The 6,000-nt window shown below is 43.0% G+C and overlaps 1 protein-coding gene across 4 annotated transcripts in view; it reads left to right on the top strand.

Moving 5' to 3' along the window:
* Positions 1–4,926: 4,926 nt before the first annotated feature.
* atf2 (activating transcription factor 2) overlaps positions 4,927–6,000 on the top strand; it is a 196,332-nt gene continuing 195,258 nt past the window's right edge. For 2 of the 4 annotated variants that reach the window (XM_041201502.1, XM_041201503.1), the window contains exon 1: positions 4,944–5,021. The gene's annotated coding sequence lies outside the window, so the exon portion shown is untranslated. Of the gene's footprint in view, positions 5,022–6,000 lie in introns of all 4 variants that reach the window. The other 2 variants (XM_041201497.1, XM_041201501.1) reach the window with 2 other exon arrangements.

Below are 6,000 nucleotides of genomic sequence, written 5' to 3'. Positions count from 1 at the left end.
TAATGTGTGATTATTTTAAGGCACACACTTTGCAGTTTAAGACTAAGTATACTAGTTACTATTGAATTGTGTAGCTGTGTAAAAATAATAAAACTGATTATCTGGAGTAAATTGAGGATTGTCTGTACAATAATCTAAACAGCAGTTAACATGGATTCAAAAAGGTAAGACCTGCCTGACCATCCTTGAATTTTTTTTGACTGAGTGAGATCCCAGGTGGACTGTGTGTAGTGTACCTAGACATTCAAAAGGCATTTGGCAAATGTCTACAGAAAAGGCTATTAAGATGTATCCTGAATTCCTACCACTTTACGTTTGAGAATGGATAAGAAATTGGGAAGGCTAGAAAATGACTAAGCTCTGAAGAAGTATCATATGGAAACGTTAACTCTGTTTCTCTCTCCACAGACACTGCCAGACCTGCTGAGTATTTCCAGCATTTTCTGTTTGTAAGTTAGGAAATGACGGATATGTTTTGGTGGAGCTTTGGGAGTGCTGAGTGGGGTTCCCCATGGATTGGTATTGGAACCACTATTATTTCTAATGTTCATCAATGTCTTGGACTTAGAAATTCAGTGCAAATTCGTCAAATATAAAACTAGGAGGGGCAGTTGATTATGATGGATCAGGAACTACTATAATTTGGACAAATATGTAAGTGGGCACAACAATGGCAGTTTACATTTAATGCAGAAAAAAACGCACATGGGAAGAAAAATGGATTGATAGTCCATCAATAGTATTGAAATCACTACAATGGAGGATGAGAAACCAAGGAGTTTTAATAAACTTAATGTTCCATGTGTTCAATTGTGGCAGAGCAGCAACCAACAAAGCAGAGTAAAACTACAATGGAGTTTTGGGCTGGATACCTAAAATAGAAAATGCAGGACTCACTAAGTCAGTCAGGCAGCTTGTATAGAGAGAAAAAGGGAGTTAACGTCTCATGTTGATGACTTAGCATTGAAACTGATCCTGAATATTAGATGCCTGAGTTATGAAGAAAGATTGAAGAAACCGACTTGAAGGAAGATGTATAATTGAGAGTTTGGAAAAAGGTTAGAAATTGATTTCTGAATTTCGAGGGCTTAGTTATGAAGAGTAATTGTCTATTTTTGGACAATATTCTCTGGAAGAGGACATGGAGAGATTTAAATTTTTCACAATTATGGATCATTTAAGTTTAGAAAGGTTCCTGTTGGCTCAAAGATTGGTGTTGACTTAGGTCAAGAGCATCAAAAGTAAGCAGCAAAAGGGGGAAAAATGCCTACCCCTTAATTATTTACCAATGCAGACAAAGGAAAACCTTTGGTTAATGATCCTAAAGAGTTCCTCTTCAATAAGAATTAAATTTGAAGTGGGAATGCATTATTCTGGGTCCCTAAATCTCTCATGCATGCTTCCTCCACCATAGTCTCCAACCAGCACAAGGTGGTCATGGACTCTGTTTGTCATTAGGATCCAGTCCAACCATTCAACTGCCTCTGCCAGATTCTTCCCTTCCCCACCTAGCCAAACTTCAAAGTTTCCTGCTGCCATAGTCCTGAATTCACCTCTCTCTCCAATCTTTGTGCTCATCTTATTGACATATTCCACCTCCTGCTGTCTTGACCCTATTCCTACCCAGCTGCTGACGACCCAACTTGCCTTCTTTGAACCCCAAGCTAGCTGATATTTTGAACTGTTCCCTTGAGTGTGGATCTCCTCTCCTTCAAATCTGTTATTACCTCCCTCAAAATCCATTCACAAACTCTGAGGAATTTGTTGGTGTAGTGCTACTCCACAGACTTGCACTGATTCACTGCAGATTGTTATTTGTGGCATTCTTCAATATCAATTTAAAATGCTGCAAGAAGGTAGTAGCCTGTAGCACTGCTTTCCCCTGGGAAATTGATGGAAGTCTGTAACGCTGGTAGAAGTGGCATGAAAAACTTTCTCCCCCCGACCCCCCCCCCCCACATCCTTGCAAGCTACTAACCCCTCCTAAGACCTCGAACATGTTGTCGTCTCCCAAATCTGTGTTCATCTTACCCAGAACTCCATATTTAAACCCCTCAATTCACATTTCTGTCCCACCACAATGTTGAAATGGTCCTAATCAAAGTTACAAACAACATCCTATGTGATTGTGATTATGGTGCATTAATCCCTTCTTATTCTGAATCTCTCTACAGTCCAGATGGCCACACCACTTCAACATTTCTCCTTTGCTTTTAGCTGAGTGCAACTGCTTTGTTTTACTTTTATTCATACAGTTGTAGCCCAAGAATTAAAAAAAAAATTCATGGGATGGGCCAGCATTTATTGCCCATTCCTAATTGTCCTTGAGAAGGTGCCAGTGAGGCATCTTGAACCACTGCAGTCCATCTGGTGTAAGTATACCCACAATGCTGTTAGGGAGTTCTAGATTTTTGACCTTGAGAGTGAAGGAGCAGTGATATAGTTTCAAGTCAGGTTGATGTGTGGCTTGGAGGGGAATTGCAGGTGTTGATGTTTTCATGCATCTGCTGTCCTTGTCCTTCTAGGTGATAGATGTTGCAGGTTTGGAACGTGCTGTTGAAGGAAGCTTGAATTACTGCAGTGCCTCTTGTACATTGTATCACTGGCAGTAATGTGTACTGTGGTGCACTGCCAAGCTGCAGTGAAGGGAATGAATGTTTAAAGTGGTGAATGGGATATCAGTCAAGTGGCTACTTTGTCTTGGATGGTGGTGAGCTTAGAGTGTTGTTGAAGCTGCAGTTATCCATGCAAGTGAACAGTGTTTCATCACATAAATTGTGCTTTGGCGGACAGGCTTTAGGAGGTCAGGAGGTGAGTTACTTGCCGCTGAATTCCCAGCCTCTGATCTGCACTTGTAGCCACAGTATTTAATTGGCCAGTCCAGTTATGATCCTGGTTAATGGTAACCCCCATGATATTGATAGTGGGGGACTCAGCAATGGTAACACCATTGAATGTCGAGGGGTGCTGGTTAGATTCTCCCTGTTGGAGATGAGTATTCTCTGGCACTTGTGTGGCGTGAATGTTACTTGCCAAATTATCAGTCCAAGCCTGAATGTTGTCCAGGTCTTGCTGTGTATGGACACTACTTCAGTATGAGGAGTCACGAATGGTCCTGAACATTGTACAATCATCAATGAACATCCCCCCACTTCTAACCTTATAGGGGGAAGAGGGTCACGAATGAAGTAGCTGAAGATGGTTGAGCCTAGACACAGCTGCAGGAGGTCCTGCAGCTATGTTCTGGGGCTGAGATGATTGGCCTCTAACAACCACAATCATCTTCCTTTGTACTAGGTATGACTCCAACCAGAGATTCTTCCCCCCAATTCCTGTTGACTTAAATTTTGCTAAGGTTCCTTGACATCATACTCAGTGAAATGCTGCCTGGATGTCACTTTCACCAGACTTCCTAAATTCAGCTCTTATTTATTTGGAGCAAGGCTATAAAGAGGTGGAACCCAAACTGAACATCGGTGAGCAGGTTATTGCTGTTTTACGTGCCACTTGATAACACTGTAAATGATACCTTCTATCACTTTGATGATCAAGTGTGGCCTGATGGAGCAGTAATTGGCCAGATGGATTCTTCCAGCTTTGTGGTCAGAACGTACCTGGGCAATTTTCCACATAGGTAGCGGAACTGGAACAGCTTCGCTAAGGATGTGGGTAGTTCTGGAGCACCTCAGTACTACTGCTGGGTTGTTGTCAGGGGCCATGTCTTTGCTGCATCCAGTACCTTCAGCCATTTTTTTTATCATGTGGAGTGAATTGAATTGGCTTGGTTGAAGACTGGCATCTTTTATGTTGGGGACCTCAGAAGGCAACCAGTTGGATCGTTCACTCAGCATTTCTATCTGAAGATGGTCACAGATAATCCAGCCTTGTCTTTTGGATTGACTTGCTGGGCTCCCCATTCTTTGAGGATGCAGATATTTGTGGAGTTTCCTCCTCTGTTTAGCTGTTTAATGATCCACCACCATTCACAACTCGATGCAGGACTTCAGAACTTTGATCTGATCCATTAATTGTGGGATCACAATTTGTTTAGTGCCTGCTGCACAAGAAATAGATACTTTTCCTGCCCTGGACCACTACCACTGAAGTTCCCCATGGTTCTACCCTTTAACCCTTCCTATTTCTTGCCTACATTGTTTCTTGGCACCATTATCTGAAAAACAATCAGGTTCTGCATGTCTGCTGATGGCACTGAGCTCCAGCTCTTCACTTCGTGTTGGCAAACAGCTTTTTCAGTCATCCAATCTTGCAGGAGCCAGAATTTCCTTCTGGGATAGCTAAAGCCCTATCACAAATTGCATTCCCTAGACACTAATTCCACTCTTGTTGTTTCAGATGACTGAACCAGACTTCACATCTAGGGATCAAAGCAAAATACTGCAGATGCTGGAAATCTGAAACAAAAACAAAAATAGCTGGAAAAACTCAGCAGGTCTGACAGCATCTGTGGAGAGGAAGACAGAGTTAACGTTTGGAGTCCGTATAACTCTCCATCCACAACTAGATACCTGTGTGAGCTAAGCATCCAGCCATAAAAATCCTCGCCATCACTGGAAAGCTGCCTACTTCCATCTCTGTATCACATCCGTCCGGACTCCTGCCTCAGCCCATCTGCTGCTGAAACCCTCATCCATGCCTTTGTCACTTCGAAAGGCGACTATTCTAATGCTTTCTATCCTCCCCATCTCCCCCCCCCCACCAACCAACCAACCAATCATCCATCCAAAGCTCTGCTGCTGTTTTCTATCTGGCACTAGTTACCATTAACCTAGTGCTCACTGACCTACTGTAGTTCCTGTGCACTAATGCCTCATCATCGTTTTCCATGGTCTCTCAGCTCCCTATTTATCTGCCTCTAATTTTGAGCAGCCTCATCGGGAACTTCCTTCCGGCCAGATCCCGGTTTGTGTCACGTGATCCGGTGACGCAGGAGGTGAGGGTTCCTGGGCTGAACTCTCGCGAGGTTTCGCCCGATTGGCCGTCAGCAAGAATCAGCCCTTGTGGTAAGTTTGTAAACAACGTTAAACGTTAATCGAGGCGGCTTGGGCTCCTTGTCATGTCGATCGGAGCGGCGTTTATTTTCACAATTAGCTCTGGTCACGGGTGTGTGTGAGCGGCGAGCGGCTCCTGGGGTGGGTGTGTTCACAAACCTTATTTGTTAATATGGCGACGCTCCCCGGCCGCTGGGGCTCCGATTCCTGAGGCTTCCTTCCAGCTGGAGGAGGTTTCCTCAGACAGAGTCTAGCCCACTCCCATTCTGTGGAATTGGAGATTTGCATTGATGCACAAGCAGTCGGTTGCGATAAGCACAGGGTTTTTGATTCGTTGTGCTGTTATATTACAGACACATCTGTACGAGTTGAACGGTTTGAGCTATAGAGAATCCGGCCAGTACTTCGTTCGCTCGGAAGCAGGCTGTTAGAATCCCTGTCATCAGTATTGCTGCATTGTGCACTGAACCAGGCTGTCATACATTAGGGGTGTTAATTGGTACAATTGAAACAACAGGCTTAACCAAAATTCACTGTCATGTCATTATCAATGTCCGATATGAAATTCTGCACCTCAAAGCAAAGGAAATGCTGCTAATGTTATCATTGGTTTGGGGTCGTGAAGTAATTAATTGTAAGAGTCCAATGATGGATATTTTGTATGATTTAGAAAGTATAAATGCTGCTTTTGTGGTTTTAAATATTGCATAGTTTTAAAACCCAAAAGTTGTCTTTATTTTTTGTTATTGAGAAGCTCAGGTGTAGGGCAAAGACGGTATCCAGGTAAAGGGTATGTCAAAAATAGGTGTTGATGCCAATCCTTTAAAAGAATGACGAAGAACAGAAGGTAGTTCTACATAAGGAAGTTTGTAGAACAGTATTTGGAGCTCAGCAGGAAACAAAGAAGAAAAGGTTGAAGCAACACTCTGCTGATACTATAACACAAAATAAAGAAAAGTACGTGTGACAGAGAAAAGGCATCTTTTTGTCC

The sequence above is a fragment of the Carcharodon carcharias genome, chromosome 12, assembly GCF_017639515.1.
Source record: "Carcharodon carcharias isolate sCarCar2 chromosome 12, sCarCar2.pri, whole genome shotgun sequence".
In the NCBI taxonomy this organism is placed as follows: Eukaryota; Metazoa; Chordata; class Chondrichthyes; order Lamniformes; family Lamnidae; genus Carcharodon; species Carcharodon carcharias.
This window is presented reverse-complemented; position numbering and strand designations above follow the sequence as displayed.